The sequence below is a fragment of the Mustela nivalis genome, assembly GCF_964662115.1.
Source record: "Mustela nivalis genome assembly, chromosome: 10".
NCBI classification, from domain to species: Eukaryota; Metazoa; Chordata; class Mammalia; order Carnivora; family Mustelidae; genus Mustela; species Mustela nivalis.
In genome coordinates this window covers 59,175,393-59,200,918 of record NC_139029.1, presented here as the reverse complement: position 1 = coordinate 59,200,918, position 25,526 = coordinate 59,175,393, and the positions used below count along the sequence as shown (strand labels likewise).

Genomic DNA, 25,526 nt, shown 5'->3' with positions numbered 1-25,526 from the left:
GCTCTCATTTCTTCCCTAGAGAATCTGTGTTGCCATTAATGTTTTTCTCCATCCTAGTTATTGTCTATGTAAGTGTTACCCTGAAGTCTTTTTCCAAAATCTTGCTTACATCCAAATCAATTAGTTCTGTGGCAAAGTTTGCAGTCTTTGAGTTTTTCCTTTGTTGGGGGTTCCTCCTCTTAGTCATTCCATTGAAGAGGGAATATACAGAGTCCAAATTATTGACCATAACCCAAGCAAGATGCTTCTGTTTTATAGACACCTTAGAGTTGTTGGCTTTTTTTTTTTTTTTTCAGCCTGAGCCTGTCTTCTGGGGGAGGGGACTCCCATGCTGTAACTCAACCAATTTTAAGCAGAGTTGCTCTGCCCACTGCAGGGGACAGTGAGCTAGGTGATAACTGATTTGGGGGCCTTTTGTTCCCAGGCAGGTTTCCCTGGTGGCTTTCTGCATCTCTTCTGAGAGTCAGAGCAGAAGTGACTATATCCAGACCTCTATCTCATAACAGAGAGGTTACAGCCTGTTCTTTAGTATGGACTCCAGGCCACAATGTCTTTTTTTTGTCTGTGCTGCTAAAACCCGCATTGTCCTGGGTTGTGTGCTGCATAACAGCACTCCCAGCCCTTACTTCCAGATCCAGGCACATCTCTGCCCTTTGTGTTTCTAAAACTGCCAGCTGTACCCAGTTCACATGTGCAGCCCTGCAGCTTCAGGTTTCAGTCTGGGGGATTGCCCTAAAGTTTTTTCCCCAAGGCTATTGGTCTGTGAGTCTGTGCCCCATTCCCAGTGTGGGAGGCTTTTGTGCGCCCAGGGCACAGGATCCCAGAGGCTCCCTCCCCCTCTTGTTTATTTTCTGGTATCTGTCCACAGAATCATGGCTCACCGCTTCATACCTCAAAACCAAGCACTGGAAATATTCTGTTTGTAGAAATCTAGACATCTCTTCTTATATCTCAGGCTGATTTCATGGATGTTCAGAGTGGTCTGGTAGATATCCTGCTCAATTCATGGGACCAGTTGAAATAGAATCCCCTACTCCTCTACCACCTTGCATTTCTCTCTCACAAAATACTATCTTTTAATGCTATTTCATATTTTATAAGAGAGTCTACATGTGTTATTTTATTCAACTCCAATAATATTCTAGGAACAAAAACAAATTATTTGTGATTTATATATAAAACAATCACCCCAAGACAGGTTAAGCAATGTATAAAATAATAACTAATATTTTGTGAATGCTTAATATGTTTCAGACATGTGCTAAGCATTTTATAGACATAAAATATTTTATCATAGATATTTCTCCATATGTTCCCATTTTATAGATGAGGAAACCAAGACTTAGGAATATTAAGTGGCTTAGAGTCACAGTGATTATGAAAGGACAGAGCGAGGCTTCAGGCATCCTCATCAGCATTCAGAGACCAACCTCTCCTGAACACTGTGTTTCCTGATGATCAGTAACTTAGGCCCTTGTGACTCAAACCAATGCCTTTTGTGAATTGGTGCCCTATATTAAAGTATGGTTTTTATTTAAAAACAAATGAACAAACAAACAAAAACTTAACTAATCCTTTGGTGAACAGTAACTTAATATTTCTTTTAATAGTGATACAATTTTTTTTTGAGTTCTAACATTTAGAGCTATGTGTTCAATTGGGAACAATGTGTTATTTCCTTATATGGCCTTTGCTCGGTGCCAGTGTTCTTTTGTTAGTATGAAGATGGAAATATGATTCAGCAGTAAGTGTACTCTGCTAGGAGTCAATTGTTGATCTCTGGGAATAGTAATAACTATAGTGTTGTTTAGTGTATTAAAAAAGAATCTTAAAATTTTAAATACAAGTGAGGAAATGATGTGTTTTCTAGAAAACTAAAGCTAACCTTATACTTGAAAAGCAATTTAATGTGATCAATTTACCTTTGCAACAATACTCTCTAAGCTATAATGTGCTCCCCTGATGGTCTCACAAACTGTACATTTGACATTCAGTTAACAGACTGCTGTTGCTGGTATTCAAATAGCAGAAACCAGAGAGGCTGTACTGGGAATCTACTGTAAGTTTTCTATTCTGGTTGTCAAGCACGTCCTCTAATTGTTTATTCTTTTGACCACCAGAAATTGCCAGCAGAATTCCTTCATTAGTTTTATGCTGTGGCCATGCAACCTTCTTCTACCTGAGTAACAGAATAGGCTTTTTTCTTTCAGTGGAACAATTAGACTTAGAAACAGAAGACAGAAAGGTTCATGCCCTAGTTCTGCCTATAGTAGTTGAGTAATGGGAGAATGCATTAATCTTTCTTTAGGTCACAGTGCTTCTGTGATCACAGTTGAACAAACCATAGATAGACCAGACAGGCAGAAGAGAGTCCCAGGCATAGAAAGATGCTGTAAGGGAGTTTGTTTATCTGGTTTTCAGTGTTGGGTATCAGAATCGTTCTTGCAGTAATCAGTGACATATACCATGCCTAAAATATAAACATGCCCGGAGATGATCCTTTACCATCTGACTTTAGAATGCCAATAAGAATTGTTTGAAAGTGATTTTGTTCACTCTAAGGGATTAGTGAAATTATTTCTCCCACCTCCTCTCTCCCTCTCAACCAAGATAAATATTCTGTTCCAGTTCAGACAAGATTTCTGAAATTATCCAGGTGTGTTTTCTTATTTGTTTGTTTGTTTGTTTCATTTTATTTTGTATTCTGTTTCAATTCGTACAGAAGTATATTGTGGACATTTGCTGATTTGCATTTTCAACATCTATCCTTCTTCCAACTGATAAAAGACAGTGATTTTTCTTTGGAGGACTTATCCCATTAGATATGGGGCAATGGGACCATTAATCAAGAGACTTTCACTTCTTCAGCCAAAAGGCCCATGATCCAAGATGCTAGAGTCTCTCTCTTTAAAATTTGATTCTTTAATCTGAGAACCAAAAAGAATAAACATGGTCAGAGTTGACTGATCCTGTTGGTTGTGCCCTAAAGAGATTTTTTTTTTCATTAGTTCTCAATTTCAGATTCCTGTACTGCTTTTCCTGAACTATTTGAGCTGGTTTTTAAAAATCAGTTTCTTTAATTCTATGTTCTACCCCATATCCATCCTCTAATACCTTTAGCCAGCACTGGTTCTGTTGCCTTCCAAAGATTCTAACTATATAAAAATACTTGTTCATCCACATCTACCTACAATTATATATGCCACAAGGGTACCTAAGAGAGTTCTCTTTACATTTGTCTGTCTATCTCTCCCTGCTTCTGTGTTCTGGTTTTGTTCTGTCCCTGCTGCTATTTTTGGGAAGAAGACTATATCAAATTTTTAGGTCTGTACTGAACTAATTCTTAAACTGAAAAGAAAGCATAGCTATCATTACTTTTTGTGAATCATCTTGCCTTATACCTCATCCAGGCAGGTTGTCTATTTGTTTCTCTCCTGGAGCTGTGTAGGTTGCAAAGTGCTTGGCACAGTCTGGTTGAGCCATCTTAAATGTTTGGTAACTCTCAATCACTTTAAGGGTTGTGATAAATTGTTAAGGTATTTAAGCCAAGCCTGAAGATGATAAGAGAAGTTCTCTAAAGAGCTGGCAGAGTTGACTGTGCCACTTTAAACTGTTAGATGTTTTGAGCACCTTTGAGTGCATTTTATCCTTGTTGCTGCTGGACAAATAGTATTAGATGGGAAGATTGGCTTACAACTATAGCAGTGCTCTGCACAGACTGCCCAAACATGGGACACTGACATGAGGAGACTCTTAGAAAAAAAAAAGAGAGAGAGAGAGAGAGAGAGAGAGATTGATGCACTGAAGAGAAACTGAGTAATATGAAACTAACAGATCTTTAAAAAAAAATGCCATAGTGTATCTATATTGGAAATCAAAAGAGATTCTGAATGCAAACAGAATGATAGAACATAAGTGGAAAGTGGACTATTATTAAAACACTTTACTTTTAGCCATAGTTGCTCACCCACAAAGACTCAATAGTCTTAGACTCACACTTGAACACGAATAACATGGATTTATGCACCCATATGTGTGCAATAATTTTCACAGGTGTGCTGGAATAGTTATTGTTCAAACAGTCTAATGTTAATACTCGAAAACTCAGGAATTTCCATATCTTCTCTGGTAACTTCAAAATTTACCTTATCATTGATATATCAGGTAATAAAAAGGTACTTTTATTCATTCTTGGCTCTCATGATATATTTGGAGGTTTAGGGAAGAAAATCACGTTTTAGAAACACATTTCTTTAATACAGGACAGTTCTTTGTTCTAATTTTGTGTATGGGCTTTCTTTATGTTTTCTTATTTTAAATTATTACTGTATTGTCTGGAAAAGCAAAGAGTAGATAATCTATAATTGACTGAATTTTTCAATCCCTCTCGCATCTTGCAGAAATATCCTCTTGTGTTTAGCATTAAATGTAACAAGTTATTGGGGAACTAAAGTCAGGACTATAACACACACACACATTGTGTATATATATGAAACACACACACACACACACACACACACACTAACAAGCTAACAGCTTGTTAAAATAACAGACAAAAGTGAACTTCCTAAAATAAGGACAAAATTTCATAGGGATTCTGTGTTAGGATATGTTTGAGGCTTTATCTAGAAAAACAATACTGAAAATATAGATAATTTTTTTCTACATTTAGCAAAATCTGGGCTATAATTAACATTTATTAATTTGTAAATATAGACTTGCTTCAACAATATATATGTATATTTTTAAAAGATTTATTTATTTATTTTAAGAGTAAGAGAGAGCACATAGAGTAAGGGTAAGGGAAGTAGGAGAGGAAGAAGGAAAGAGAATCTCAAGCAGATTCCCCACTGAGTTGGGAGCCCAACTCAGGGCTCAATTTCATGTCCCTGAGATCATGACCTAAACCAAAACCAAGAATCAGATGCTTAACTGACTGAGCCACCTACGTGCCTATTAAGCAAGATATATTTTTTATCATTTAGACAAAATAGTATGATATCTTAAATTCAACTTTGACTTTTGCAGCAACATCATAAAAAGGATCAATTTTTCAAAACATATCAGAGTATCATCATTTTTTCCAAGAGCCACTTTTTATGCTTTAAGATTCAAAGCATTATCTCTTGAAGCACCTCCTTGATATTCTCTTCTTCAGTTGTCTTCAGTTGTTTACTGGCTTAAATCAGCCTGATGTTTCTGTCAGTGGCTCTGCCTGTGATTGCAGCAGTTGCTCCAAGATCATGTGCACTTTGTTACGTACATTTTTATTAAATTTTGTTCTTTTGCAGTTTTGAAATTTTGCATATATATGGGTATTGTATTTAGGTGTATTTAACTTTTTACAGTGGAATAAGAAATAATGTTAACCTCAAGCACAATATTTATGCTAATATTAAGAAGGATGGATGCTTGAATGCTTTTCCTTCCTTTGAGAACTAGAAATTATAGAGATTGAGGTAATAAATAGACAATACTCCATTTAAAAGATTGAAAAGTCACTCAAGACTTAATTTAGAATTACCCTGATTATTGAGTAATGCTTGAAATTAGCCAAAGGAATTAAGAGATCATGAACTGAATGAAATTTCCATCATTCTTTGCCATTGTTGATAAATCTCAGTATTAGTAAAATCACAAATATCTAAAGTAGACTTATCATACTAAAGAATTTAAAAATGAAATAGCCAAGTTTATCTGAATTTTTGTTTCTAGCCTTCAGTAGTATCTTAACTTTATGATTTTTCTTTGGGTGCCTTGGCTATTAGTGATTAACTTAAGCTATAGAACCACATAATCCACTTTTTTCCCTGTGGACTTTTATGGCATGGATTGATTTCTAACAACTATTTGGGTAGGATGAAAGAAGAAAATAAATGAACAATCCTTCAGAATCTGTGACACAGATCAGAAACAATAACTTTTCTTTATATTTATTGTTGGCGAATCTTACGTCTAGTAATCACAATTAAATAGTCCTCCTGACTGCAAGTGAAAGGAATGATTTATCTTATACTTGGAGTATTAGTTGTCAGTCACACAATTAATCATACTATGCATTTAGTTTAATAACTGTATTGAATTTAATGAGAGTTTTGTTTTTAAATTTCTAGATAGCCATGGTCTGCCTATATAATTTCTAATGGAATAGACTGGAGAATGGGATGAGTATCATATGTCACTGATGTCTTTCCTAGAAAGGACACTATCTCCTTTTTCTCTTTTCCTTATTCCACTCGCTTCAACATAAAGTCCACTTTCACATTCCTTTCTCTTTGCTGCATTTTCACTCTTTCCATCATTTGCTCTTTTTCTCTTTGTCTCTTTCATATTAGAATTTGTCTTCAGTTATTGTTATTATTTTAATGATTGTCAATATTCTCTTAGAGTGGGACCATGTATGAGTTGGTCAGATGTAGTCATGTCTAATACTGCCAGGCACTATGCTCAGTATATTTACATTTTCTCTTACAACACAGGACATGGGTATTAACCCCCATTTTATAGATGACAGGCAAACATGGAGAACTAGACCATAAAGCTAGTAGTAGGGGCACCAGAATTGAATCCAGGCAACCTAGCTGCAGTTATGATATTAACAACTATGCAATGGAGTTTTTCATAGAATAAAGAAAAAGGTTATTGTTAATTCCAAAGGTTTTGCAGTTTAAAAAATTATAATGATCAGTTATGAGCACAATCTTAGAAAATGTCACTTCCCATAGATTTTAGATGGTTAGAAAAGATGGTCAGTTGACCTTCTTGACTTCCTTTGCTCATTGAGAACAGCAGTAAAGGCTTTCATATTTTACTTACTTATTTAATATTAGGAGCCTATATAAACTCTTTATGGGAATTTTCAAACTAGTCATTTCATTTAGGCAGACAAAAGATGCAGCTGAGAAATCTAAATATGTATTTAAATGCAGTGAAATTATAATTTTTTCCCCTAAGTAAGACTTCTATTATTCTTCTGGAATTTCTCTTTTCCAAAGAATGGCCCTTTTGTTGGTGAAACTTTCCTGAGTTATTCATTGACAGCTGCAAAACTGCTTTGCCAAGTTAAAAATAAAATCTGTATTTTGAAAGATACTTATTTGTTAAACATGAGATGATTTATTTAGTGCCTGTTTATAACAGTTCTAGAAAGATGTAACTTTAGGAATATATTTTTATCTGAAATCACTATTAAGAGATCATTATGTTCTTTCATGTTTAGGATTTTATTCTCTTATTTTCTACTATCCTCTTCAATTAAGCACTGACAAAATGGTCTTACTTTTTTCTTTTTTGTTTCATTCTCCTCATATCCTTCTTTACCAACATCTTCTCTTAATTCTCTATTGTCATTTAGATGATGATCAAATGAAAATTATCTATTAGACACCAATTAAGATCTCAAAGTGATGGTTAAACCTTTCAACCTGCCATTTGCCAAGCTTTGCAGTGCTGACTTACACAATTTCATATTTCTTTTCAGAATAAGTCATCTTACTTTACTATACAATACTGTATACAGTATTGTATAGTAAAGTAAGATGATGGTAGTATTCACCATTAGTTTCTTAGAGCTTAAGATATCATGGGGAGAAAATCAGGAAATTTTTAAGTAGTTATTTAGTATAGAATGAAAAAAATCTATGAATGAAGAAATTAATGAATGAAGTGCTCAACCATTGACCTCACTACGTTCTGCAAAGGTATTTTTGTTTGTTTGAGCTGCTTCTAAGATTTCTTTCCTATTCTTTTTTACTCTCTCATCCTTCAGGCTGTAGCTTGAATGATCTTTACACAGCATAATATATGCAAATTGAACATATTTAAGAGTTGTCATTGAAATATAAGCAAATTTTGTTAATTTTCTATGTATTTTTAAAAATTCAGATATAACACTCACTGAATATAATGACATTCTTGACAGAGCACTATATATCTGAGATGGATAAAAACGGAATAGAGAATGTCTAAGATTTGGTCAAACATTTGTCCCTCTGGCAGACTAAGAGGTATATACAACCTTAAATCATGTATAGAACCTCAAAAATAGTTACAACTTTCTTACTACATGTTCTTGTCTAGATTTAGAATGGTTGTCACAAGATTAACTTGTTTTGTTTGGAGAATTTGGGTTTATTGAAAAATCACACTGAACTAAAATTTAGGGTAAGTTTGGTCCTGAAGTAGGTATAATTGATGAGTTATACCAGCCTTTTCTGGGTTCTGATTACCCACAAAGTAGCCAAGATAGCATGGACAGATGGTTTCCTGCGTGATAGGGGAAGGAGTGGGAAAGGGAATAAAGGTCAACAGGTCTGATATGGTGATTTCATCAAATAATCAGTCTGTTCTTGAGTCACTGATCTTAGATGGTCAGTATATCTGGGGTGATGAGTAACTCTAAACTGCCCTATGTGTGTGCATTCAGATTTATTGAGCCAGGTGGTATCCTGAAACATCCTGAGTATATAGACCATATAGACCATCATAACCAAAATGGTTGGTCTCTTGAGATTTAAGTAAATCAGATTGTTAGTGTGTTCTTGCCAAGCTAGAGCCAGAGTATGATTGGGTTTGCTGAGTTTATCAGTAAAGGTTGTTATCCTGGCCAGTTATTCTGAACTGATGAGAGTATTGGCCATACCAAAGTTTCTCTTACATTCTTCTTTACACCTAGCTGAAATTTTGCTCCTCTACTTAGAATGAAACATTAGGTTAGAGATAGAATTGTTTATATATGAACAGAGACCCAAAAGCGCTCCATATTTGGTCAAGATGACCCCCACTCATCTAACTCCACCACCTAAGATTGGGACAGAAATAGATGTAGCCTAAAATGAAATTGCAGCTATGTCTCAAGTTTTCTGTGTGGTAGGACCTCTTTTCACCCTTCTCATACCTCCTTCCCCCATCTCTGAGCCTATGGCAATGATGTCTACAGATGTGATACTCCTGCTTTTGTGATATGAACATCTAGCATCTTCTACTTCCTTTCCTTGACACTGAGGCTAATGTGATTCAACAGAACCTGTTAAACACAAGTTGCTTGGAATACGAAGCCCCTTAACCTTGGTTCTAATCCGTTCTCTGCATTTTACTGCCTGACTGACTTAGGGAAATAATATAAAATATCTTAAGCTGAGTTTTATCTTTTGTGAAGTGAGGGGTGCGATAGAAACTTTGGGTAAAGGTAGTTTAGATGACTCCTGGGTCTCCTGAGAACCTCCTAAGAAGGCATTCCTGAGAACCTTTATGCTGCTGAGCAGCTGGCTGCACATAATAGGGCAGGTAACTCAGGTGAGACCAGTCTCTGTCTCATTGCTGGTAGAAAGAGTAGGCATGGGAGAAGAGCCTGAGAGGATAGCATCCAAGACCCTCCGGATCAGTGTTGCAAGATTCAGCAGATAGCTTGGTCTAAAGAGATCTCGAATCTGGAGTGGTACTGAGGGGTTCACATTGATATATTTGTGTTCCTAATCCTTATGGTACATGAAGAATTAAGAAGAGGCTGAAATATGAAATGAGTTCATTTTTCCCTTGAGGCAGAAAGCCTAAGAGGAACTGGGAGTCTTCTGCTTGGTGACAACTGGGGACTGACACCTTAAGGCCTTATATCAGCCAGCTCACAAGAGTTGAGACATTTGCACTTTTATATTTCACTGGAGATCCCTTACTTAAGGTACCCTAAAAGGTGTACCTGAGATCCAATAAGCAGATAGGTGATAATAAGATATATTCTAACAGGGATCCAGTAGCTATTGAGAGGAAGAATAAACAGAATACCCCAAACAGGTTGTATCTAATGTATCTGAGCTACAATAGAAAAAACATAAAAATGCAAACCAAAACTTAAAAATTATAATTGTGAGGGCACATAGGGAGATTGAGGCAAAACTCATTAAATATTCCTATGCTATATATACTATATAATCAATTCTGGCCAATGAATTATAAACAGTCATTCCTAGACTAAGGCAATGAAGAGCTGATAAACTACTTTCATCTTGCTTATTTCTTGCTACAGTGACCTTGGGGACCCCTTATTCCACATGACAACCCTATAAAATAGAGGAAGACCATCAGACATTATTGATTGCAGCTTGTGGGAGAAAGAACAAAAATCCCAAACTGAAACTTCAATTATATTAAGCCATTGAGATTTCTGAGTTTGTCGATTATATGACAGAGCCTAGAGCTGCCCTGGCAAATGTTGACATTCCCTCTTTGCACTGAGTGGTGTTGCTATGTAGCTTATTCTCTTATTTAAGTCATTTGAGAACCAAACAATCAAATCCATAGATAACTGAAGGACATTAATATTTAGGATGGTATGAAGGTTCTCTGGACTCCGAAAGGCAGATTTTATCGAATTGCCTCTCAAACTTTAAAGTACATGTGAATTAACTAAGGATCTTGTTAGTTTTCACACTGTGATTCAGTACCTATGGAACACTCTTAGAGATTCTGAATTTCTAGCAATCTCCCAACAATGCTAATGTTGCTGACCGTTGGGTGACACTTTGAGCAGCAAAGTTTTAGGAGATATGTGGAAAGGTGGTCACACATGGTTTCTCAAAAGCCTGGCAGATAGATAAGACTTTGGACTATTATAAGACTTCAGGTGGCAAGACTTAGGCTGGTTTCAATGAAATTGATATGATTAGCCTCATTGTGATTGCTTCTTCCTCTTCTTCTCCCTCCTCTCACTTTTTTTTTTTTTAACAGTTTTAGCAGATGAGAGAAGTTGGGAGCAAGAAGTATAGTCTGAGTTAGAAGCAGAGCATCCTGTTGAACTTGCTCTGTTCCCATATTGGTCTTAGTGCACCAGGGGGACACATTTTCTGAGTCTGAAGTTCCTCAGGGCAATATCATGAATGAAATATTTAACTTGAAGTATAACTGAACTACCTCTTAGAAATTTTAGGAACCTATTTCAGTATACTCAGCAGTTCAACTAGAGTCAATGAAGTACTTACTGTTAGCTCTGTGAGTATGAATGACCACACAGTCTGGGAAGATTAGATTATTCCATCAGTTTTTACCATTTCCTAGTCACAGAGAGTCACCATTATTGCAGCAATACTACTGTATTAATATTTAGTATATTCTTCCACTGTGGCAGACATTTAATTACTAAAATGCATGCCCATTTTTTGGTAATTAGTAAATTACCAAAAATTAGCAAATTAGTAAATAGACAGAAAATTCTCCCTACCACTTATTTAAAACCTGGTGTTAAGTCCAGAATTAGGAAAATGGTAGTGATCTTTTTATTAGAATGAGTCAAGACTAGCCCCTCTAGTAAAGCCAGGAAAAGATGCAATATTTTTAAATCCATAGTCTGAAAAATGAAGGGAAATCATTTTTAAGTTCTTTGCTTTGTAAAGAAATACACAGAAATTAATATTGTCAAAAAAATCTAACAAGGAAGCATTTATGGCCTTTTCCTTTTTGAATTTTTTCTACCATTATTCTATGTCTTCTCGAGGATTTTAAAGCATTTTGACATATTTTTGCAAACTTGCTCTCATTACAGTCTACTTATATTCATCAAATCACCAGTGATTTTTGTGAGTTCAACTCACTTTTTACATAGCAGATATCTGTCAGGTCATGGATTTTGCTTTAAATCAGTTAGCTCTGATTCTTGGGTTTTTATTCTGTCTGAGATGTCATTATGTGGTATATGAAATTTTTTAAAAATTCTGGAAATTGTCCCATGGACCATGTATATATAAATTTTAAATCACTACACCTGAGTTCAACAAATGTCACATTGGTTTAAGTTTTTTTTTTTTTTTTTAAATTAAATTAAATCTGACTGTGAAAGTCTACCTGTGGGGGAGGTAAGAATGTCAAATTTGAATCTGGAGTAGTCCTTCCTTCTACTGAAGCTTGTGCAAGGCTCTAAAATATTTAGAAGATGACCAGAAAATGGGAGAAAAAACAGTTTCTGAGGAATTGTTCTCTTTCTTTTTTCTAAAACCATACAAGACATTTGAAAGAGAAAATTTCAAGATGTTCGCACTTCTCTTAGATACAGATATTCTTGAGTAATTAGAGCCTTGGTATTGCCACTATACAGAAATTTCTCTCTGAAGTTATGTGACACTTCAAAGTTCTCTGAGTAATAACTGTGGTGAGCATTATGAAGGAATTCTAAACCTCAAAAAACACATTTTCTTTTTAGTATTGGGAAATCTGTTCTTCCCTAAGGATAAGCAGCCTCTACCTCTGTCTTACTAAGTATTTCCCTCTCATTCAGGTAGGAGAGAAATTAAGAAAAGTGACACATAATAGGATATGGTACAAAAATGGAAGGATTATCATTTTTTTAAAAGATTTTATTTATTTATTTATTTGAGAGAGAGAGGTAGACAAAGCACTAGCAGGGGTTAGAAGCAGGCTTCCTGCTGAGCAGGGAGCCTGAGGCAGGGCTTCATTCCAGGATTCTGAGATAATGACCTGAAGAACTTCTTACTGCCTAAATTTTTTGGTGAAATTATAGGCAAGGTCCTTATCTGAGAGTGAAAATGGAAGAAAGCATATTAGAAAAGAAAAACGTTATAAATTACCATTTAAAAGAATGGTAGAGTAAATAGAGTAGCAATATGTAGAATGATTTCCTGGCAGCACTGTGGTTTCTTGTATCATGTATTCGAAGTGAAACTAGTCATTGTGGTAATACCTTTTTCCCTTATACATTTAATTTCAGAAAGGTGTATATGGTGCTCCTAGTATAATGGAGAGAGGACCAAAGGACTGAAGGGAGTAATTTTGATCACTCACTGACCTTAAAATGTAAGATAGATACGGTAAGAAATTGCTAGGATTAATAGATTAAAGGAGATAAAGGCTAGTTGGATTCATGGTACTAGAAGGAATGACCTGGGGAAAAAGAGATGATGGTCAGATTATGATGTATAACATTGATATATGGAGGACTATAGTATTAGTATGATAAGATTTGGAATAATAATCATTTCTAACTAAGGAAAACTGTTAGAAGAATGAATTATCTAGCACTACATTATCTAATGCAGTAGATACTCAGGACATGTGGTCATTTCAAATAAAAATTATGTTCATCAGAATTAGATACAATTGTTCATACTTGCCCCTAAGTACAATTCTCTACTAAAAGGAACAGGAGATCTTTAAGGAAAAAGCTGATTATAGATCCAGGGCAGGAAAAGCAAATGAAACAAGATGAGCCTAAGGCCTTAGTATCAGAAAAAATACTGTCCACCATGAATGACAGACACAGGTAGATGGAATAGATAGGAAAGATCTCACAACAAACCAGATCTAGTGTCACTCTGATTTCAGCTAAGAAAGGAAAAATGAAGAGGAAGCAATAATCAAAGGTATGAATGAGAAATTCCTAGAACTGATTATAGGATTAGGAAGCCCAAAAAATTCTTACCAGAGAAAGTACAATGAAATCCACATCCATCCATATGATAGTGAAAGTTCAGAGTATCCAAGGTCAGACTATCAAAAATATAAAATGCAGTTAGAAGAAGAAGAGCAGCAGACTCCTCAACATCAACATCACACTCAACATCAATGATGAAACCAGGAGCTAGTGGAAAATTATCCTTTATACATTGAACATAAATAAATATGAACTTAAAAGTTGTCAACCAACAGAGATGCCCACCAAGAATGAAGGTAAAATAAACCCAGTTTTAAAATAACAAAACTGAGAGTTATCACAGCAAACTCCCAATATTGAAAACTCTAAAAAGTGTTTTATCTCTCAGAATGAAATTGACCCCAGTGGGTAGTTTAAGAAACAAGAAAGGAAGAAAAAAAAGAAAACAGTAAAAGTGATAAATATTTGTGTTACACTGAATGAATATTGACTGTGCATAACAATAGCTACAGTGTCTTGAAGGGTTTAATGCCTGTAGGGAAATAAAAGGTATAACAATCAAAATACATAGATTGAAAAGGAAATAACTAGAGTTAAAGTGGTATATGTTCCTTGCATAGTCAGTGAGGAGGAGAAAAGTATTACCAATTGACCCTAAGTTTTTATAAGTAAAGATGCATGTTTTAATTTCCATAATAATCACAGAAAGATCTAGTAGAGGAAAAGAGAACAATTATAGAAACAATCTTTAATATATTTGGAAGTCAAGAAAGAAAAAGGAGCACAAACAGATGGGATAAAGAGTAAATACATGGCCAGATGTTTATTTAAAATCAAATAGACCATTGTTATATTTCATGTAGGCGGGCAAACTATTTCAGTTGAAATAAAGATTTTGAGATTTTAGGAAACACAAACAATTTTTTTTACAAGAGGCACATAAAAATATAAGAATTCTGTGATGTTGAAAGAAGAAAATCAAGAACTATACACCATGTAAAAACTAAAAGAAAGTTGGTTATTATATTAGATAAATCAGGCTTTAAAGCAAAAGGCATCATTTAATAGAAGTAAGATTAGATCATAATGATAATAGGTTCAATTCACCAAGAAGATATAATTACTCTAAATTTCCAAATACATAGACAAAAACTGACAAATTCAAATGGAGAAGTAGAAAAATCCACAGTCATAGTATGAGATTTTTCCCAAACATCTCTTTTAGAAGTTGGGTGAACAACAAAGTAAAAAACAAGGATATAGAAAATTTGAACAACGTAATTGCTACACTTGATCTAGTGAATATTTATAGAGCACCCACCCAACATCTGTGCAATGCATAATCTATTACAGCACACATGGAACAATTTTTTTAAGTGACCATATGAAAGGCCTTCAAGCAAATTTTAACACATTTCAAAAGATTAAATTCATACAGAATATGTTCTATGTCAGAAATCAATAAGAAAAAGAGAACTAGAAGATTCCTCTATAATTGAGTATTAAGTACTAAATTTTGTTTATTAAAAATATACTTTGACCTGGATAGTAGCTACTTTTACTTCTATTTTTTGAGTTGATGGCTGATGAAAAATGTTTCGAGTATTAAAAAAATACTCCAGTGAACATTGCACATTAGAATCTGGTTAAATTAACTGTATAATCATTCTCATTTCAGTGGTGGAGATACATTTTCAGGAGGATTTTGCTTAATAAGCAGAAATCCATTTTTAAAGATTTTATTTATTCATTTGACAGGGAGAGAGCGAGATCACAAGCAAGCAGAGAGACAGGCAGAAAGGGGTGCGGGGGGGAAGCAGTCTTGCTTCTAAGCAGAGAGGCTGATGCGGGGCTCGATCCCAGGACCCTGAGATCATGACCTGAGCCTAAGGCAGAGACTCAACCCACTGAGCCACCTACGCACCCCCGAAATCCATTTTTAAAAGCAAAAGATTTATGCAATCTGAAGAGAAACTAGAGTATCAAAATCCATTTTTAAAAAAATTATTAAATTTATATTTAATAGTCATTAGCAAGTTCTAGGGGTACTGGTTTATTACTATCTTTATTCTGCTTAGGCAACACTGAACTGGCATCTCTACATGGATATAGCACAGGGATTTAAAAGGAAAATAAAAGTTCAAATGAGTGCACACACACTTATTTATATGTTGTATGTATTGAAGGTAGACCCTAGAATTTCTAGATTAATCTTTTAAACTACCAGAATCTTATTATTTAAATATTCTAATAAACTTATAAAAGATATTTAAATTTCTATCCTTCCAAATTCTAAGATTCATAGTTTTATCTGTCATTCTATTACACTACATATTCACATCAGTTTGGGGGCCTACAATGGTTTAGTTTTATTTTACTTCTCCTTCTCTTATTCTGTGGTATTTTAATCATTCTTTTTGGTATAATCCTAGATTGAATCAGACAAATTTACAATATATGTAGGTAAAACTGTATATTGGAAATTTTATTTGACTTGCCATCAGTGACAGTGACTTGTAATTAATCCTGAGTCTCAGGTTCTTTTATTAGTCTGTAATCTTTTCAGGACATGTACCCTGATCCTCATGTTTGAAATCACAGCATCAAGTCCAGTAACTAATGAGAATCATCTCTAAGAAATTAAAAATTAAAATTCAATCATTGTATTTTTCCTTTGGGAGGGAAAAAGTCTGACTGTAAAATGAGGGAGAAAAAGGAGAGCAGAATGGACACTTTCTGAACTAAATCTCTTGGATCCTATGCTTAGTTTATGGGAGTCTCCTACTTCACAATGCTTGACAGTTACTGCCCCACATTTCTTATGCTTCTTGGGGGATTTCTTTTATATCTGATGTAACTTTCATTTGAAATACCAACATTTAAAGTGCATATATCTTTTAGCATGGAAAACATACATGAAGTAAAGCATGACAGAATCTGTTTCCTTTAAATAAAGAACTTTTTCTTTGGTTACTTCTCAGAAAGGCCTTTTCTAATGAGATAACATTAAAAGGCTTTCATAAATTTCACCAGGCCATTTTAAGAGGTTGCCACAAAAATCAAACTGAAAAACGTGCACACTCCTTCTAAAGTGTTCTTTGCTCAATCAATGAGAAATACCAACTTTTCCTTACCATAGCTCATTCAGGAAAATACCAGTTAATTTTTTTTCCTAAGAAAAAATAATATTCACATTATTTCTATAATTTTAGATCACACCTAAATGATTCATGCTATTTATGTCCTTGCCAAAATTATTTATTGATTTTGTTGATTTCTGGAAAATTAAAGCACATATGTTAATCACCTTAACTTTGTCTTGTCATTTCTTTTAATTTACTGACTTGCTTATAAGTTTTAAGCTGTATTTCACTGTAAATGATCAGATTGAATATTATTGAAGTAACCAAAACCTCTTTTAATTCCACATTTAATGATGACAGAATAAATGCTTTGAAGATGGGAACACCTGACCTAGAAATGAATGCAGAACATTCAAAGAGGCTGGAGATATAAGTGTATTAAAATGTCAGGAGAGGACATTCAATTTATAGGAAGACAAAAGGTGATTTTTAAAAAGGTGATTAAATCACATCCTGCTTAGAAAACTAATGTATATTTTATATTCTTGCACTAAATATATAGTTTCTCTCATCAAATTTCCTTTTTCTTATTTATACAACTTTAGTTTTAGAAAACATTATTAGAATATAAATACAACTTGCCAATAAGTATACTCATCTCAATCTCTTTAACAGATAATATAATTAAAATATCCTAGCATCCTAAGGTATATGTAATTTTGCTGTTACTTTAGAGCATATATTAGTTTTATGTAAAACAGCCAGCATGTTATTTGGTACATGGTTGCCAGTTTGCATTTATTATTTTCCTTATGGGTTCAATAGATCTGAGCTCCATTAACTTTACACAGAAAGTGCAATTGTACAGGCATAGGCATTACCTATAAAGACTTTCACATATGAACGATTCTGCCAGATTTTACAAGGCATGGAAATATCATTGATATGGTTAGTCATGCTAAATAAACTATAGCATATTTTATTTTCTATGTTAGGCTTTCTAGGCATTATGATTTTGTCATATTAGAAAAAGTCTGAAAAACAGAAACATGTTCTCCAATTTGGAGAACTCTAAGTTGCCATTGTCCCTCTGATAACCTGGTTTTGGTCAGTGCAATTAGGGATATTCTTAACACCCCATCTCTGCATTGCTAACTCTTCCAGAGGCAGTGATTCCTGCATGTGTGGTCACTCCCAGGGGTCAAAGGACTTAATATGTCTCAGAACCAGACTGGTTAGAGTTCAATGATTGACGATGGCCTTTCCATTTGAACCATCAGTTATGGAAGAAAAAGCGACATTTAATCCAGGTTGTACATACTTTGGGAAAAGTTTGGCTCATCCAGTGTGGGAAAAGAAGCAGAAAAAATGGAATCTGAACACTTAATTTCCCTTCATCTAGTAGACTGACTGATGTACACAGGCATGATTGTGTGGTCTACTCTAAACAGACTGAACATGTCTATATTTGCCCATCCTTGAGGTCTTATTTTAACTTTTTGGTATCAGCCACAATCTCTCAGTCCAAGACTCTATTTTCCTTGGTTCTCAGTACATAATTCCTATTGATCTTGTGTCTTCAGTAGAGGATTTCTCATTCTTCAATAGTCCTTCTCAATAATATATGTTTCCTGACATCCTGTAGATTTCTGGAACAGTCTCTGGGTGGCACCTTTAAATGGGCAGAGGGTATAGAGTAGTCTATGATTTGGAAGGGATGAGTATCTGATTCTGATATTTGTTTCACTTCATCCTCTCTAGACAAAGACTAAGTACTGTCCCATTAATCCTTTTTCTTCACAAATTTGGAGTTCTATCCTAAATATGCGTACAATATTATGCAGACTGTATGCTTTTCCACACAATGCCTGTCCTAATTTCCATATCCCCACACTGTTTTCCTGTGGGGAAATTTGTTACCTTCTGTCCTTTAGAACAACTACTTTCCCATGTTACTATCTGGTATATGTCAGTATTTACTTTTGATGAACTACTCTGCTTTCACCCTGAAATATCTCAGCTGCTAGCTTGCTCTATACCCCAGGGATCTGTCTCCTGGGGTGGGGGGAAGAGTTCTAATTCATATTACTCAGTGAGAAAGTTATTGGAACCTTCTCTAATTTTGTATTAAAATAAGACGCTGTTTCTAGAAGAATGCAGCATTTTGTAATTAGGCCCTTGACAAATTACTTTCTAAGATAAATCCTGTAAAACTGAATAAAATACAACAAATTCAAAATCTTTAATGTGCTCTGAAAAACACCACAACCTAACCTATGTTTAGTTTCCACTAATAAAAACTTCTTTTCTGTTCAATCTGAGGGGTTTGAAGTGGCGGGTGGGTGGAAGGTTGGGGTACCAGGTGGTGGGTATTATAGAGGGCATGGATTGCATGGAGCACTGGGTGTGGTGAAAAAATAATGAATACTGTTTTTCTGAAAATAAATAAATTGAAAAAATTAAAAAAAAAAAAAAACTTCTTTTCTGTTCAATCTTATAAATAAATAAATAAATAAATAAATAAGAGCAGTTTAATGTTCAACATGACTGAGGGGAAAGTACAGGGATTTCCTGTATGTCTTCTACCCACACATATGCATGGTCTCCCTATCATCAGCATTCAACACCAGAGTGGTTCATTTGTTAAAGCTGATGAACCTTCATAGATACATCATTATCACCCGAAGTTTGTAATTTACATTAGTTTCCACTCTTGGTGTTGTACAGTTTATGAATCTGTACAACTGCAAATGTAGCTGCAAATGTAAAATGACACACGTCCATCATTTATGGTATCCTACAGAGTATTTTCATAGGCCTAAAAATCCTCTCTGCTGGTATTCATGCCGCCTTCACCACCCTCTTTTCATCACGGATCTTCTTACTGTCTTCACAGATAAGCCTTTTCCGAATAACACCACACAGTTGGAATCATGCAGTATGTGGACTTTTTCACCTTCTTTCACTTAGTAGTATGCATTTACAGCTATTCAATATCTTTTCCTAGCTTGGTAGCTTGTTTATGATTAGGACTGAATCGTATTCCATTGTTTGGACATACTAGAGTTTATCCATTTGCCTACTGAAGGACATACTGGTTTCTTCTAAATATTGGCAATTATGAATAAAGCTGCTGTATATATCTGTGTGTGTTCTATAGTCCCATGATTAGGTCTCTGTATTTTAGTGAGGTATGCCTCTGGAGTGTGTACTTCACAAGAGTTTTTTCAGTCTTTTTTCCTCCACCCTTAGGCGGGACAGGATGGCTAGAGTGGGCTGGAGTTGGGTTTTTCCTTCTTCCTATGTGGATGGTTAGAGCTGGCTAGAATTCAGTTATTTCCCTGCCCCTAAGTTAGGCTCTGACATGCCCAACAGGTTAGGCTCTGGTTGACTCATTTCCCCTCAGCACAGTCTTTGTTAAGTAGAACTGAGGGCTCTCTAGTGCTTTTCAAAATGGCTCCTTTTCCCCTCCGTCTGCATATGGCAGGAGGGGATTTTTCTTTATATTTGCTGCAGGAAACTGGTTGTGCTCTTAGAGGTAAATCTTTCAAAATTGTGGGTCCTCTTTATGACTGGCTTTCTCTCTGGGTTTTTGTTTGTTTGTTGTTTGTTCATTTTGCTTTTTGTTTGTTTTCTTAACTCTCAGAGTTGTCTGCACTGAACCTTGGGTGATTTGTTAAATCAAGTTCAGGTTTTCCTTCCCAAGGCCATTTCTGCTTATGAATTTATGCTATGGTAAAATGTGATTCTTCAGTGTACCTGGGTGGCTCAGTTTGTCAATCAGCTGCCTTGGGCTCAGGTCATGATCTAGGGTCTCGGGATCAAGCCCCATGTTGGGCACCCTGCTCAGCAGAGAGTCTGTTTCTCCCTCTCCTTCTGCCTGATACTCTGCCTACTTGTACTCTCTGTCAAATAAATGGATAAAATCTTAAAAAAAAAAGTGTGATTCTTTTTCATTCAACTCTCAAATCTTTCTAATCTTGGGGTCAGCATTTCCCAATGCATCCTCCCTATCTTATGAATCCAAGAAGCATTGCTGGTCTTTCAGTCTGAATCTGTTGAGTTCTTCACTTGTTAGGACAGAGTAGCTATTTCCAAGCTCCTTATATGCAGAACTGGAAAAATAGCCAGTATTATATTTTTATGGCCCCTAAACTCCATATACCATAGTGACTTTATAAAGTATATTCTTTCTTTACCTCCTTTCTCTAATCAGTACACGTCTAAAAACAAGTGATCACTTAAGGTCCAACTCAAATGATACTTCATTCTTAAAACTTCCGTTGATCCTATACTGAAGAAGATAATTTCTCACCAATAAATTCTAGTAAGAATGGCAAACATAACTCTGAATCATTATTTATGTACATATTTGTAGCTTCTGCTAGTAAATGATCTATGTCTATTCATTAATATATCCTGTACAGAGTATATTCAATAGATATGTGCTGACTGTATAGACAGAGAGTACAATTTTCTCAATTAATTTCAGACTGAGTTTAAAAAGAGGAATGAGAAAATTAGAATGCTTTCAACAGTAAGTAGCCTGACAGAATCTATGTCAGGCTTTACTTTGTATCTTGTCCTTAAAAGAGGTGTTGGCATTAAATAATTTTTATTAAAAAAATAAACTTGAAATTTTACAGAATTTTTAATCCACAGAAACATCACAAGATTATAAAGAGGTTTTCTGTATACCTGAACCCAATTTCAGTTCACATTACTGGGGTTTATTAGTCAAAATTCAGTATCCAACTTTGGTATATTACTAAGAACAAAGCTTCAGCCTTTATCTGGATTTTTACCAATTCTTCCATTAATATCCTTGTTCTGTCCCAGAGTTAGATCCAGAAAAATTTGGAATTTTAAATCTCCACTTAAACAGGAGCAACATGGCAAGTGCATCAGGAATATTATGGCTTCAAGGCTGGGAAGTATGTAGCTGTGTATGTTGGGTTGGGACTCTATTATAATTAGTCTTCTTGGTTTCTCTAGATAGCTTCCCTATAGAACAGTAAAGCAATTTTCATTTACATTTGGGGTGTGATTCTTCCATATTCTCCTGTATATGAAACTTGAGAACTTTGGGTTTTCCTGTTTGAGTACCATAACTCCTTTTATTTTAATTTTTTAAATTTTCATCAATAATAATAATAACTAACATTTATTATGCACTGTCTATAGTATCAAGTATGCAATAAATATGATATATCTCCTGTTCCTACAAATCAATGGTATGTTGCTTCTAAGTCTGCATTCAGTTGAATTGGCATGGACTTCTAAAACTCTCATTCAGGGGCATCTGGGTGGCTCAGCCAATGAAGCCTCTGCCTCCCACTCAGGTCATGATCCTGGGTCCTGGGATCCAGCCCTGCCAGCAGGAACCCTGCATCTCCCTCTCCATTTGCCCCTCCCACCGCTCATGCTTTCACTCATGAGCTCTCTTTCTCAAATGAATAAATAAAAAATCTTAAAAAAAAAAACCCCAAAATCCTGTCATTCATATACTTCCTCCTTCTCCTAGAATTATGTCAAAGTTCTGGGAGCTTACAGACTGTCAGGCTTTTTGGTTGTCAGTTGTCTGTCTCACAAGTTAGTGCTGAGGCATCTGTTCTCTCTAATCACATGGCCCTTTCAGAACTAGGGTCTCTCTACTGCTGTTATAGGCCAGAAAAAAATCCATTGTAATGCTGGACACCCACGAGGTGTAGAGATTTCCTCAGGATATTGCAGCCCCTTGAAGTTCATCCAGGACTCACAGGTCTCTCTCTCTCTCCAAATGCAGCTCCGGGAAATAGTTTTACTGTTTATTTCGGAGAAAATTTTCCTCTTGCATATAGCATTTTTAAAAATTTTATTTTATCTTTTTCAGTATTCCAAGATTCATTGTTTATGCACCACACCCAGTGCTCCTCATACAATACATGCTCTCCTCAATATCTACCACCAGCTCACCCATCCCCCCACCCCACTAAATGCATATAGCATTTTTTAGGTCTCTCTTTTTCATCCTGTTTTCCAAGTCCCGTTTCTTAAAAATCCTAATGAACTATTTGCTACTGCTTCCCCCATCCTCTATAGAACATACCTCCCTGAGATAATGAAGGAACAATCCTGTTGCCCACTTGAACAGGAAGCAGTCGACACTTAGACACAAAACAGTACAATGAGGTAGGTCATTTCTCTCATTTTACAAATGATAAAACTGATGTAAAACCTAATATACTTACCCATTAAATACATGACAGTGAAGGTGAGTAATCCCAGAACACTGAGCTGCAGAAGGCCAACATAAAAAGTCATTAGATAAGTATTCTGAATTAGACTCTATTTAAAATAATGTATGGAGGTGCCTGGGTGGTTCAGTGGGTTAAAGCCTCTGCCTTTGGCTCAGTCATGATCCCAGGGTCCTAGAATTGAGCCCCACATTGGGCTCTCTGCTCAGCAGGGAGCCTGCTTCCTCCTCTCTCTGCCTGCTTCTCTGCCTACTTGTGATCTCTGTCTGTCAAATGAATAAGTAAAATCTTTAAAAAAAGTAAAATAAAATAATGGATGATATCACATGTAACATACATACTTTAACACTTAAATTTTAGAGAAAAATTAGTTTCCAAAGCACGAGGTTACACACTATACTTGATGTTGGAATTCTGTGCAGAACACATGTCTTCACTTGAACAGAATGTGGTAACAGATGCCTTTACTTACTTCTAGTGGGAATTGAGAACTTTGATTCATAAATACAAGGCTACTTGCCAGTATACTTAATGAGATTTTATATTCTCCCATTCTTACACTTCTGGTGATCAGACTGTATTACCTTGTTTTATTACCTTGCACACCATGAACTACACTGTCTGCTAAGCTGGAAATGAGGTTATAACTGAGTGGGTCAGTGGTCATTCCCTTCATAAAACATAAGAGGAGAAACATAAAGCAAAAGATATATATATATATATATATATATATATATATATATATATATATATAGTTTCATTGATAAATGGGACACATCAATATGGGTACAATTAAGGACTGAAACTAGACTTATGACACAGGTAAATCAATTTGTAAGTTCACTTAATGATATCTGTAAATGCCGTAATTGTTTCCTTTGATGATATTTTTAGATCCAAAGCTCTCTGCCTATATTTCAATTATATTTATGAAGGAATTGGGATTAGTTTGGCTTTCTCAAAAGAACTAATCTGTATTCATTAAATGTGTTTATTTTACAATTTTTGCATATTTATTCAGATTTGAGGCATTTACCTTTGTAAAAGCATTGTGTTACAAAAAAGATGATGGTAGGAGAAATATCTTGCTATGGAACATAATATGATCTTTTTAAGCTTAGAAATGTTTGTAATTTTTGACCTTATAATTACAAGGTAAGCATTCAAGTTCCATTTATACAAAGTGAAAATTATTTTTACCTAATTTTTTTAAATCTATTTTTTTCAAAGATGATTATTTTTTTAAAGATTTTACTTATTTATTTGATGGAGAGAGAGACAGCAAGAGAGTGAACACAGCAGAGCGAGTGGGAGAGGGAGAAGCAGGCTTCCTGCCAATCAGGGAACCTGATGTGGGACTCAGTCCCAGAACGCCAGGATCATGACCAGAGCCAAAGGCAGATGCTTAACGACTGAACCACCCAGGCGCCCTCAAAGATGATTTTTTAAGAACAGTTTTAGTCTCACAGCAAGATTAAGAGGAAGGTACAAACATGGTTTATTTCGGTTCCTACAAATCAGCTATTTACTGTTTCTTAGCCTCCATTCAGCTCAACTGGCATGAAATTCTAAAACAGTCATTTATGTACTCCCTTCTCCTCTTTCTAGAATTATGCCAAAGTTCTTGGGGTTTACATGTCTCCTGTTTTCTTGTCCCCACATGTATGCACAAGTATTTTTCTTAATTATCAGCACCTTCCATCAGAGTGGAACATATGTTACAATTGATGAACCTACCTACATTGACAGATCATTATGATCCACAGCCCATAGTCTACATTAAGTCTCTTATACATTCCATGGGTTTAGATAAATGTATATAATGACGGGTATCTACCATTGTAGTATCATACAGAGTATTTTATATTTCTTTAAAAAAATTTTCTATTGGTCTAATTTCAGCATTTCTATGTATCTGAAAATCACAATATTGAATTCTTTATAAATCAAATCACAACATAGTGATCCATATGCTGTTTCAAAAACAATTTTATTTTTGGTGATACTTAATTTCAATGTATAGATTTACTCTAAATTATGCTATAGTAAATTCTCTATATTTATTTTTATTATTATTTTTAAGGGTTCTATTTGTTTATTTGACAAAGAGAGAGACAATGAGAGAGGGAAACCAGCCGGGGGAGAAGGAGAGAGAGAATCAGGCTTCCCGCTGGGCAGGGAGCCTGGTAATGGACTCCATCCCAGGACTCTGGGATCATGACCTGAGCTGAAGGCAGATGCTTAACAACTGAACCACCCAAGGTGCTCCTTGTATATTTATTTTTGTTTGTTATTTATTTTAATTGAGTCCTTAAGAAAGGTTTGAAGTTATGAAAATAATATGTCATAGTAAGAATGTCTGTGTAGAAGTCTCAATTTTAAGTCTAGTTGCAGAATGTACATAAATTTAGCAATTTATTTGTGGAAGAAAACTAATTATCTCTGTTATATTTGGAGAATGAGTCAGAGATGAGGTTGAGAATGAGAGATTTTTACTTTTCATCTTACATATTTTAATGTTTAATTTTTTTTAACCCTGTACAGTTTACTTTTGAAGTGAAATATTAAAGTTTTAGAAAATGCAATAACGTGTTATATTTAAAAATACAAACACATTCACACAAAACATAAAACGGGCAACCTATATACATATACTAGAGAATGAAACTGGATTATATGTCCATATTATGAAACATTACTTTGAATATTTGTGCAGTAACAGCAATATCACTTCTTAGAATCTTTGTATCTCACATAATAGGTATTAATTCTAAATGTGGTATGAATATTAGGAGACAGCAATCTTGGTTGGGTAGCCATGCCCCATGGAAA

General features: G+C 35.1%; 1 long non-coding RNA gene across 2 annotated transcripts in view; it reads right to left on the bottom strand.

Moving 5' to 3' along the window:
* Nucleotides 1-25,526, bottom strand: part of LOC309842438 — a 162,933-nt gene that overhangs the window by 117,283 nt on the left and 20,124 nt on the right. Inside the window, exon 3 of one of the 2 annotated variants that reach the window (XR_014299646.1) lies at nucleotides 17,061-18,130. The exons of the other annotated variant lie outside the window; for it this stretch is intronic. This is a non-coding gene — a long non-coding RNA (uncharacterized lncRNA). Of the gene's footprint in view, nucleotides 1-17,060; nucleotides 18,131-25,526 lie in introns of those variants that run through there. 2 annotated transcript variants of the gene reach the window in all.